Source organism: Octodon degus, unplaced genomic scaffold (genome assembly GCF_000260255.1).
Source record: "Octodon degus isolate 3935 unplaced genomic scaffold, OctDeg1.0 scaffold00077, whole genome shotgun sequence".
In the NCBI taxonomy this organism is placed as follows: domain Eukaryota; kingdom Metazoa; phylum Chordata; class Mammalia; order Rodentia; family Octodontidae; genus Octodon; species Octodon degus.
Window position 1 is genome coordinate 10,356,542 of NW_004524653.1, and position 13,001 is coordinate 10,369,542.

At 45.0% G+C, this 13,001-nt stretch overlaps 2 pseudogenes; one reads left to right on the top strand and one right to left on the bottom strand.

Moving 5' to 3' along the window:
• The first annotated feature begins 3,759 nt into the window (after positions 1-3,759).
• LOC101581686 lies at positions 3,760-4,280 on the top strand (annotated as a pseudogene).
• Positions 4,281-8,179: 3,899 nt separating this feature from the next.
• Positions 8,180-8,548, bottom strand: LOC101582082 (annotated as a pseudogene).
• Positions 8,549-13,001: the final 4,453 nt, after the last annotated feature.

A 13,001-nucleotide genomic window follows, 5' to 3' on the forward strand; every position in this document is an offset into this window, starting at 1 on the left:
CTGGGAAGCTTAGCAATACCTTGCTGCAAAATGAAAAATAAATAGGACAGGGATATAGCTCATTGTGAAGGCCCTGGGTCCAGGCCCCAGTAACACACACACACACACACACACACACACACACACACACACACCATGAAAAGCTTTATTTTTTATTTTTTATTTTTTGGCATAACCGGGGATTGAACTCAGGCCCTCGCACTTGCCAGGCAAGTGCTTATTCTACTGAGCCATCTCCCCGGCCCCCGAAAAGCTTTATATTTTTTAAAAGAAAAAAATATATATGTTTCAAAAGAAAATACAGGGCCTTCCAAACATGTATACGTACTTCAGGAGAAGAAAAACTTGCATAAATATTTTGATACTAAATTTATTGAGACATCATGAGATTAACACAAATTTCCTTTGGCCTCCAAATTACAAGAAGTGCTCAGAGTGCTGGTCACTGGCTTCCAGACATTTATTAGTACGGCAAACTGCTGCTTAGGTAACTTGGACATTGAGATTGTTGCATTTTCAATTTCTTATAGGCCGGCAGTATAGTGAGTTTTCTGCAATACGCAACAACCTCTAGAGTCCCTACACCATTGTTAAGAAAACAACATACTATTTTTTTTCTTCTTTTTTTTTTTTTGCAGAACTGGGGATTGAACTCAGGCCCTTGCACTTGCCAGGGAAGTACTTATTCCACTGAGCCATCTCCCCAGCCCATAAGGAAATATTTTTCTTTTCATGAGTGCGTATACATTTGTTTTCTGGTGGGCTCTTTGTACATCCCACATACTATGGTACCTCAGTTCACAAACTTAATTTGTCTTATGATTCTGGAAAAGATGGTTGCGTTCATGTTGTTGTGGGAAAAATGGCCAGGGTTGCGTTTGTTCTCTGATGCAGAATCTGTAAACAAAACAAAATTTGTCACATGCTTTTTTTTGTAGACCAAGGTACCCCTGTAGAGAGTGAGTAATGAATGTTATTGTTTAGTATACTGTTGAGCTATCATTGATTTGGCCTTCACTTAGAATAATGTGATATTGTCTCCTAATTAGATTCAAGTTGCTGCACATCTTTGGTGAGAATACTATAGAAGTGATGCGGTGTCACTTCTGCTGAACATGGTTTCAATCTGTTCCATTAATGGTGACATTAAGTCTGATCATTAAGTTGTTGTCTGCCAGTCTTTCCCACTATCAAGTTACTCTCTTTCCTCAGTAATTAATAAATCTTTGTGGGGAAATACTTTAAGATTAGGTACCTATCCTCGGATCCCCATCAAACTTCCAATTAATTCAGTAACTCATTACTATTCTTTTGGTCAATGGGCGTCTTGGTTATTTTCTTTGTTGCGGGGACCTAATACCCCATACCTGTAACTTAAGAGAGGGACGTTTTATTTTGGCTCGCAGCTTGTAGAGGCTTCAGTCCATAGTTGACTGGTTCCAAGGCAGGGCGACGTGGCATGGGCATCGCAGAGGAGGATTGCTTAAACCAAGGCAGACAAGAAGCAGAGAGTAAGGGTGGAATGGAGAAGAGAGAAACCCTTCTGGGCCACACTCCCATGACCAGCTCTTCTGACCAGATCCCACCCCCTAAGAGCAGATCAGCTAGAATCTCGTCAGCACATTAATCCATCGGGAAGCATCACGCACCCACGACCCGATCACCTCCCCAAAGCCCCGCCTCTGAACACATGAGGCTCTGGGGGGACACCTAGCTATGAATCATATCAATAGCTCTAATCCATCACCATCTTATCTATTTTGACATCCACAGTGTCCCAGGGGTGAGATGAGCCCCTGCATGCTGGCTTCTGTATCCACTTAATGTGTCCTCTTCATTCTTCGAGCGCTGACTTCTTTTCTGGCTCTACAAGATGTTCAACTTCATTTTCTGCTTCTCTTGCCCCAGTCCTAGAATCAGCCTTTTCTCCAAAAGTTTCAGTGGAAAATAATTTGCAGAAGCCGAGTTCTGGGCCCTGAGTGAGTCTGCGGCTGCCCTTGCAGTGACAGAGCTGTGTATGTATGCATGGATACACAGACTTACACACATGTGCACGTACATTTGTACTCCTTTAGCTAGCTATGTGTGTTTATTCCAAGACTGCCTATGGAGTACAAAATGCAAATGTGGTACCTTGTTTAAAAGGCAGAGCGAACCAGATTAAAGATACTGAAATCCAAGCATTTCCCGTTTTTCTACGATCTCTGTCTATTGGCCGGTCCTGGTGTTTTCAATCTGCTGGTTAGTATTGTGCAAGGGGGAAACTTTGGGCGAGTCCGACTCTCAGAGGTGGCGGGATCTTGTTTGTAGTTCACAGCAGCCTCCCAGTCGCCTCCTGGGCATTCCATCTCCTGCCACTTGCTACACTAATGCTCAGCCCCCTGCTAGGGAGGTCACCCTCCATCACAGGGACAGATGAGGAGCTGCCTCCTCTGACAGGTGTGCTGTCCTCACTGCTCTCAGGCCATGCATCCCACCCTGCTCTGGGCAGCACCTTGCCAAGGAGAGAGTCCAGTGCTGCTGCCCCAGGTGGGGCACCTGACCCTTGGGAACTGGTATTCTGTGCTGTACCGTTGCCACCTGCACATACCACAGATGCCTGTCTTTTCTTAAACAGCTTTGAGTTGCATTGATCAGAAAGGGAAGAAGAAAAAGGGAAAGGGGATTGGAGCAGAGGAAGATCCAAAAAAGATTGTTTCTTTTTCTAGTACAATAAGTAGGAACTGGGGCTGGGGAAATGGCTCAGTAAAATAACCGCTTGCCTGGCAAGCTTAAGGGCCTGAGTTAAATCCCTGGTTCTGCAAAAAAAAAAAAAAAAAAAAAAAGCAGGAACTATCTGCAACAAACAGCTTGGAAATGAATGACAAGCTGCCTTAGTAGTTTTCACAATGCTAAGTGGAGCTACAATAATTGAAATGAAAAGGTGGTAGAACCAATATCATAAAATAGGGCTTCTGGCTGGGGAGATAGCGCCGCAGTCTAAGCGCCTGCCTGGCAAGCACAAGGACCCAGGATCGATCCCTGGCATCCCATGCCATGCTGGTCCCGCTGCTATGTGGGCCACTGAAACTGGGCATGGTAGTGCACACCTGAAATCCCAGCACTGGGGAGGCTAAGACAGGAGGATCAGTATGTGCCCAAACTGCATAGCAAGATGCTGTAATGAACAAATAAATAAATAAAAAGTTGTTTTTTTTTTTTTTTGCGGAACCGGGGATTGAACTCAGACCCTTGTGCTTGCTAGGAAAGCGCTTTTTCCACTGAGCCATCTCCCCGGCCCCAATAAAAAGTTTTTTTAAAAATACAGTTATGTAGGAACAAGCTCATTTCTGCATTGGTTTTGCTCAGTGGGGAAGCATGGAGCAGCGAACACTCTTGCCCAAGTGCCCTGTGGGAAAGGCCAAGTCTTACCTCACTTCAACATAAAAACAAACCCCAAAACCGGTCTGTGGCTCAGTGGTAGAGCATCTGTCTAAGGTGGACAAAACCCCAAATTCAATCCCCAAAACCTAAAACACAGAACAAAAATTCCACACAGAATTGAAATGAACATTAAATAAAAAAAGGAAAAGAAAGAGAGTGGGGCCTATGCACACCTGGGATCCCACCCTTGGCAGCCTGAGCAGGAGGGTTATGACTTTGAGGTCAGCACTGGTTATGCAGTGAGGTCCTACCTTAAAACACAAAGTAAAGAAGCAAAGAAGGAAGGATGGAAAGAAAAAACAAGCAGGGGCACATGCCCCTTTCTTTCCAGCCCAGGCTTTGGACCAGACAGCCGTCACAATGTTGACGCCCAAGAAGAACAGGATCGCCATTTATGAGCTCCTTTTTAAAGAGGAGGTGATGGTGGCCAAGAAAGACGTCCACATGCCCAAGCACCCAGAGCTGGCAGACAAGCATGTGCCCAACCTTCGCATCATGAAAGCCACGCAGTCTCTCAAGTCCCGAGGCTATGTGAAGGAACAGTTTGCTTGCAGACACTTCCACTGGTACCTTTCCAACGAGGACATCCAGCATCTCCGGGACTACCTCCACCTGCCCCCTGAGACTGGGCCTGCTACACTGCGCCGCAGCTGGCCTGAGACTGGCAGACCCCGGCCCAAAGGTGTGGAGGGCGAGCTGCCCATGAGGTGCAGGCGTGGGGAGGCTGACAGGGACGCCTACAGATGCAGCGCTGTGCCCGCTGGTGCCGCTAGAAGGCCAAGGCCAGGGCCCCTTCAGCCGCTGAATTCCAGTTTGGAGGTGGATTTGGTCGTGGACGTGGTCAGCCAGCACAGTAAAGTTGGAGGACTTTATTTTCTGTTGAATAAATATGTAGCCAAAAAGAAAATATAACCATGAAGATAATAGAAGAAAACATGCGGCTGTTTCTTAGGACAAAGAGATATTCTTTGAAAAGACCAAAGAACAAGTAAAGCAAAACAAACCAAAAAGCAAACTTCATAGTGAAAAAGACTGATGTGCATTTGACTACAAAAGGTTTAAAACTTTTGTCTAGAAAAACAAAAACAAAAAACAACCCAGAGGGGCTGGTGAGATGGCTCAGTGGTCTAAAGCACCTACTTAGAACAAGCTTAGCAAAGCACAGGGACCACGGTTCAATCCCCCAGCACCACATGCCAGCCCGCCCCGCCCCCTGGTGGGCTGAGCTGGCCACACACACACACACCTCTCTCTCTCTCTCTCTCTCTCTCTCTCTCTCTCTCTCTCTCTCTCTCTCAAATAAATAAAAAAAATTAAAAAAAAAATCCAGCATAAGGGCCAGGGAGATGGCTCAGTAGAATAAGCGCTTGCCTGGCAAGCACAAGGGCCTGAGTTCAATCACCGGTTCTGCCAAAAGAAAAAAAAAAAAAAAGAAAGAAAAAAAGAAAGTTAACAAAATCTAGCATAAGCAACCCTAATCAGAGATCTGAATTGGTCCAGAATCAAAAACTTCCTGGGCACCAACATGATGCCACAGATGGAAAATTCCACAGCATGAAACTTGGTTTCATGTAAAAAATTATTAAGACTATTTTATCAAGGAGCCAGGTGTGGTCGTGCACTCCTATAATCCTAGCACTTGGCAGGCTGAGGCAGGAGGATCGTAATGAGTTCAACACCAGCCTGGACTACAAAGGCAGCTCAAGGCCAGCCTGAACTGCATAGAGAGACCCTGTCTCAAAAAGGCCAAAACAAAGAAAAAAAAATTAAAAAAAGAAAAGAAAAACTATTTTATCAAATGAATTTCAGCCTATGCATGTATGGTGTATATGAAACATAAATGAATTAAGTGTCTTGACTTGGATCTCACCCCAAGACAACTGATTATGTATATAATTCCAAAGTACTTCTGGTCCCAGTCATTTCAAATAAGGGATACCATAATATATGACTAAATCTGCAGTCACAGGAGTGATACCACCCCCACATTTCCACATGATGCACCCTGGCTAGAGTGTGACAGCCCCTCACCTTCTTCAAATTCTATGACCAGCAACAAGTTACAAGTGTCCCTTACTCAAGGGGGCAGGGAAGGGGAGAACAGGGGAGGGGACAGGGGACAGAGGGAGGGGAAGGGGCAGCGGGGGGGATATAGCTCAGTGGTACAGCACCTGCAAGGTCCAGAGTTTTGATTACTGGTGGAAAAACAAAAAGAGAGGGGTCTTTGTAGGCCGCAGTACAGGGAGTGGAGACCATGGACCCCTTCTGAGTTCTGCCTTATACAACCTTTCTGTGCCAGTTATTAAAAACCAATCCTTGGGGGCTGGGGAGGTGGCTCAGTGGAATAAGCGCTTCCCTGGCAAGTGCAAAGGCCTGAGTTCAATTCCCAGTTCTGAAAAATATAAAATAAAATAAAAATAATAAATAAAAACCAATCCTTTATTTTTCCACTGATAAAATTATTTTGGCAGGAGAGGAGAAAAGAAAGAGGATTTATCAGGAAGGAAGGATTTTGTTTTTAAATTGGAGTTTTACACCAAAGAGATGACAGACTGAACTTCCAGAATTATTTTTTCTGATTTATTTACACTAATTTTAAATCATCCCTTCAAGCCACAGTGCCCTGAAAAATACATATTAAAGAGTATGTGAAATTGAATCACCTCTAGACAATTGTGTTGAAAATTAAGCACTGCCTGATTGTTTTGTCTAAACCATCAAGCCATTGTTTAGGTTCAATTTTCCCATAATTTTTGTATAGTCATATTAAATTAAAAAATGAGGCTCTGGGTGGCTTTGGCATGTTTGGAGGGCAAAATTAAGATGGAAGAATTGAATAAAAAAAGATGTCCCTTTTGAAATGTGCATCTAGTCAGTGATCATGTGCGTGAAATCGAGGTAGTGGAGAGGATGGGAAGTAAGCAGGAATTGTTTCAAAAATCGGGCTAGGTCAGCGAAGAAGCCAATCCGGACAGCAAATCTGGACAGTGGAGTTGAGGGACAGGAGGAGGAAGGGTGGAAAGCTGGCGCTTGTGGAGGACAGGAACCGTCACAGCGATTATCAAGGGTCCGCAGGACTGAGGGGTGAACTGGTACCCACACCACTCACACCAGTGGGCCTTGCCCCGTCCCAAGAAAACACTGGCTGTGTTTACAGAGAGAAGCCAACCGCAAATGCTTTCCTAAGCGGCCCTAAAGAAACATTTGCAGGGGGAAAGCCGGGCTGTGTTTTCTCTGCCGGCAAATGCCAGAACTGCAAAAGCACTTCCAGCCGGATAAACATCTTCAGTAGAAGTAAACAGAAAGGGTGTTAGGACTGGGAAGATGAAGTGCTGCTCCGCCCCTAACGTTGCCGGGGAGGCTGCCTGCGGTTAATGTGCTGCGGTTAATGTGCGAGAATGTTCTTAAGCACAGGGCTGCCAGTGCTTCAGTGGGGATTTTGATGGGCCAGCAGTGTTTCTAAAAGGTTTTAAAAACAAATTAAGACGTCATCATTAGTAAATAAAGAAACTTAGCGTAACCTCTTGATCCCTGACTTCTGAAGAAGTTAGCAGATATATCTACAGGGGTTGATCAAAAATATGGTGAATGTTAATTTTTTAAACATTGTTTTTGGGCCGGGGAAATGGCTCAGTGGAATAAGCGCTTCCCTGGCAAGCTCAAGGGCCTAAGTTCAATCCCCGGTTCCACCAAAAAAATTAAAAATAAAAAAAATAAAATATTTTTAAAAATTGTTTTTACAGGAGACACGTTGCTGTGAATCCCTCTTAAAATAGGTCCCCTTGCTTTGAACATACTTATTCCATCATTCTTTTCACTTTCTGAAGCCGTTCTGGAAGTCTTCTTTAGTGTCTTTATAAGTTGTGATAAAAACATATGAAGAAAGCCGCTGCCAAGTGCCGTCAGCAGAAAGGCAGGCTCACAAAGCACACATTTTGGTGCGTCTTGGTGCACCTTGTTCACCAGATCTGGAGCTGTGTGGCGTCTGAATTGGTGCAGTACCTCGAGGCAACTGAACAACTACAGACGCGAAAGAAAGAGGGCTTCCAGGACTGCTTCAGAAAGCGGTAAGAATAATGGCATACGTGTGTTCACAGAGAGGGAAGGATCTTGAGAAGGGCTTATGGCCATGTATCCCGTCCTGTGGTAAATTTTTGTTTGAACACATACCATATTTTTCAATCGTGCCTCATTGTACCTTCTTGCCTAGAGGGCATCCTCTGTCTGGATCAAAGTAGAAATCCATCTCTCCAGCTCACTCCCCTCTCCTCCACTCCTTATTGTCTCACCCCTGGTCACCTTTGTCCCCTGACCACTTGAAGAATTTCTCCTGAATCACAAACAAGTCCTCTTTCTGCTGGGACCCTGACTAGTTCTCTATATTCATCACCCGGAGTTGAAATTTTCTCAATTTCTTTCCAACTATGTGACTAAGATGTAGTACTGAATTTTCTTCTTTTTTCAAAGAGCTGTACTTTGATTGCTCAGCATCTATCTTAGCTGAAGGGCTTCTCTGAGTCTTCTGAGGAGCCTCTAATTACCACGGATGATTGAGGACAGGGTCTTCAAGATGGAGTGGGTTAGATCACCCGTTGAGACCTACAGAAAGCAACATGAGCATTTCTACATTTTTTAAAGGGTAGAATTAATATTTTATTGTCATTTATAATCAGATGGCAGTTCGGTAAATAGTTTCCATATTTATTTTTCTGTAAATTAAAAAAAATTAAGTTTTAAACAGCTGTAGTTACGTTCTTCAGAAAACACAGACTAACTCATTAATGGTAGCTTCAAGCTTCTCCTTATTAGCGCCGGAAAACTCACTCACCTTCTCCCCCTTTTAAAAAAACTGGAAGGTTGGTGTGTACTTGACTTCCCAATCTGCAGCAACGTCCTGACAGTCATCCACATCTACTTCAAGGAGCAACGCGCTGGAATATTTTTCAGACAGGGAATGAAAGAAAGGCTTGATCATTTTGCAAGGCCCACACCACGTGGCTGAGAAATCAACTACTCCAAGTTTATCTCCGGCAGCAGCCAGGGCTTCCTGAAAGGCCTCTTTGCTTTCGATCTGCTGCACCATGCTGGCTGCCGGGGACCTGATGAGCTACCGAAGGAAAAGAGGGAAGCAGATGGAAGGCGTGGGACGGAGCTCTCTACATGTTATCTTAATCTAAGTAAAATTACACTAAGCCTTACTAATGATGGATAGTCCTGCCAGCAGTAGTACCCCCACCCTATGTCTTAGGTGTGGAGAAGGGGTTGAGACCGTGGAACGAGGACCCGGGACTTTCCAGTGCTAAGGCTTAGCCACCACACACCGTAACTCATCTTGTACCTCTGAGCTGTTTGGCAATCCACTGACTCAGAACTTGAAAGTGAACAGATGTGGGCTAGGGATGCAGGGCTTACCTGGAAATTAGCAGGTACTAGGTAGGATGGAATGCTGCGCACACTTTGTGCTTGGCTCGAGGCTTCGTTTCTCCCATGTCGGTGGAACCTTCTCGGTTGGCAGCTGGAGGCCAGGAGAGCGGCTGTTGAGGTGAGGCTTCAGGTTCAGGAAGAGATGAGAACCTTCCTCTTTCCCTTTTCCCCAGAGCAAATCATCTCATATTGTGGGGGACAGGAACCGTCACAGCGATTATCAAGGGTCTGCAGGACTGAGAGGTGAACTGTACTCACTAAAGAAAACTTCCAGAATGGCTTCAGAAAGTGAAAAGAATGATGGAATAAGGATGTTCAAAGTATGAACTGCTCGGTGCACTGTAATATGACAGTGTGGTGAGTCTTCCAGAAGTATGGCTTCTAAATGGGACCAAGACATTCAGGGGGCACCATGAGACTGCAAACCAGTAGCAGCATAGGGAGCTGGAACAAGCTCATAAAAGAATTCTTTCAACATCTGCAGGAAAATAGAGCACCTCATCTGATGGCTTTAGGAGGTGGCACCACTTTCATGGAACAAAATAACCAACATCTGGAACTCAAAGGAAGAGAGCTGTATGTTGTTTATGGTTTCAGAGAATTTGGTCCATAGTTGGCTGGTGCCAAGGCAGAGATGGCACAGTGATGGGGCTGGGGAGATGGCTCAGTAGAATAAGCACTTCCCTGGCAAGCGCAAGGGCTTGAGTTCAATCCCTGCTTCCACCAAAAAAAAAAAAAGGAAAAGAAATGGCACAGTGAGGGGCCTGGCAGAGCTGCCCAACTTAGGCAGCCAGAAAACAAAAAGCAAAGGGAGAATCCAGAGACAAGCATACCCCCTTCCAGGTCACACCCCTAGGGGCCACCTCTTCTGACCAGGCCCCCTCCTGATAGCACATTCAGTTCTGAGCTCATCGATGGTTCAATCCACTGATGCATGTAGTGCCACCATGATCCAAAGCCCCACATCTGACATAGCAGGGCTTGGGGGTACATTTTAGATCTGAGTCATAGCCCTGCTCTTCTCTTGTTACAGAAACAAATACCTGACACCCGCCCCCCCCCCAAAAAAAAATATATTTTTTTGGCTGGCTCAAGCTTCCTTAGCGGGTCTGGTAAGGCAAGTGGAGGTGGGATTTAAACTGTGGTAGTCTGCGTTTGACTGCATTTGCGTGAGCAGGCACTTAAACAGCTGAGCTAACCAGCAGGCCCCCCACAACACCCAAAATGAAGGAAGGAAAGGTTTATTTAGCTCACATTTACTGGAGGTTTCAGTCCATACTCAGCTGGCTCCAAGACAGAGTGGCACATGGCAGAGAGCAACCTTTCATGGTGGCAGGAGACAGCAAAACAGCAAGAGTAAAAGGGAGGAGTAACAGCAACAATGGCTACAGAGAACAAGTCTGTCTCTCTGTGTCCCGTATGTTACATTCAGGCTATCTGCCCTGGGCTGGGTGTAACACTCACACTCACAATCCCAGCAGTACTCAGACCCATAATCCCTGCCTTAGATCATGAATTAATCACAAACTAGAACTGTGCCTCAATGACTGCGTGAGGCTTTGGGGGGACAAATACAAACCATAAGAGGAGGCAACTGAATCCTCACAAGCAACTGGTCTACCTCTGTTCCTACACATGAAGGCGCATGAACTGTCTGGTCAAGTCTCAACGTGGTATAAAAAGATGTTCTAACCTGCTACTTTTGCCTTTTAGCTTCATCAAGACCTAGTGAGTTAGGTTCAGGTTGAGAATTCTCGGACTTCTCCCCACTCGGCCCACAGCCAGCTTCCTCAGTCTTCCTGGTACAGCTCTAGCCAGCACTCAATAGGCTGCTCTGTGTGAAGGTGGGGGATATAACTGGCTCTTGGAGAACAGCCTGGGGGAGAGGCCCTCAGGGCCTTCACAGCCTCTGGGACCCAAGACCCGGTGGAGAGATGGCCCGGGAACTACTGACTCTGCTCCCTGAGGAGGCATAGCTGAAGAGGGGCCCGGAGGGGACCTCCTAGCCTGAGCTGAACCACTCTTCCCAACTGGAAATGGGTAGGTGGTCAAAGAGACTCCAAGAGAGGAGGTGACAGAAATCATGTCCACAGCAAAAAGCAGGCAAAGTGAGCCTCCCTCCAATCCCAGCCCTTGGTCAGCCTCTCATGGAGCTGCTTAAAGTGAGATAAAATGAATTCTTTCTAAAAGATGACTCTTGGGATATAGAGAGAACATTTTGAAAGAAAATGTTCAGAAAAGTGCTTGTAAAAAAATTGTTAGTACTTTTGCATTATTCAAATTATGTAATTCCCAGATCAGTGCTCAAATCTGTACACACTAGAAGGTTCTAGAAACAAAATTTTGTGAGATAATTTTAAATCATCCTAAGATAGCATTTCAGTGAATTTTAAATAAACTCGTTGAATGTGTAAAAATGCAACACTTTTCCATTTTCAAGAATAGCAGTGTCTTAGTTACTGTTCTCTCGTTGCTGGGACAAATACCCGACACTCAAAATGAAGGAAGGAAGGAAAGGTTTATTTAGCTCACAGTTGCTGGGTGTTTCTGTCCGTATTCATCTGGGTTCAACGCAGAGCAGCACAGAGCAGAAAACATTTCATGGTGGCAGCAAAGAGCAAGAGCACAAGGGAGGTAGCGGCAGCTCAAGCTGCTAGCTTCTCTTCCCTCCTTACATTGTAATGCAAATTACCTGCCACAGAGCAGGTGCAGCATCCACACCCACCATAATCAATCATAAACTTCAGAGGCTGCCCCAAGACAGCATGAGGCTTGGGGGGGACACCTAGATACAAACCATAACAAGTAGTTTAACCACAGAGAAGACAGAAAGGATCAGATAAATTCCACAAAAACTTAGACAAAAATGGTATTTGGAATCTTAAGGTGGGAGGCAATTTAAAAAATAAATGTAACTGAGTGAGGTGGTGCCTGCCTATAATCTCGGCTCTCAAGGAAGCCAAGGCTTAGAAAGACTGCAAAAAAAAAAAAAGGCTGGGGATGCAGTTCAGAATGGAGGTCTTAGATTTAATCTCCAGCCCAGCAGAAGAAAAAAAAGGCAAGTGATTCCTTCTTCTAGTTAGAGGACACATCTTTATAAAGTTACCTTTTTATTATTGAAAAGTGCCTATTGAGATAAACTGATTCACATAGTTTGCAAATAAAACAGATCAATTAAACAAGAACTTAAATATAAAGAAAGCTATTCAATATTCAAAGAGTGACAATTTAGTAAGACTAAATTCTTCATCATTGAATAATTTTATCCAAATTATTTCTCTTTTACATTTCTTTACATTTTTGGCTTGTACATGCTTTTCCAGTCTCAGAATATGCTAGGAATTAAACAAATAAATAAAATTTTCCAAGAGGAATTGCTTCAAAATGTTTTCCTGATTCTTGTGCCTGGTCAGAAGTTTGCACATCTTGAATGTAGGGGAGAATGAGACCTAGGATAAAACCGACCAGAGGCCAGTAAGACAGCTCAGCACACTGAAGCACCTGCTTACGCAAGGGCAAGGACTGCAGTCGGATCCCTGTACCTCGTGTCACATCAGCCCTACCCCCAGGGCAGGCTGAGCCAGCCGCAGAGTCCGGGCGTAGTGGCACACACCTGTAATCTCAGAGCTAGGGAAGCCGAAAACAAGAGGATCACTAGGAGTCCGAGCTGCGTAGTGAGACCCTGTAACAATCAAATACATAAAACAAACAAGCCAAAAAACCAACTAGAGCTAGTGATGCTTTGACAGGTCACTCCAAAGATGTGTCCTTGCTTCTTTCTCCTCTGAGGCTTTTTCCCCAGAAATGTTGCCACCTACTTCCAGGGCCACTGGAGGTGGGGGGCTTAGACTGCATCTCTCAGAACTTGGAGCCTCTGGTTTCTATTATATAATCAGAGTGATACAGGCAGCCAGGAGACAGTGTGCTTTTGTTTAACTCTTGCATTTTTAGGATTGATCTGCGGAATCCGTTTACTCAATCCCAAACAGAGAAATCACTGATGTGGGTCACGCGGGCGCTGGGAAGCACGTTGCTAATAGATGTCAGGGAGCCGGTCATAGAGGTTGCTTGTGCTGACAGAACATGTACCTGGCACGGCACCGCACGCTCTGTGGGCGTTCAGTCTGCTCACCCTTCCACGCGGGAAGTGCTAC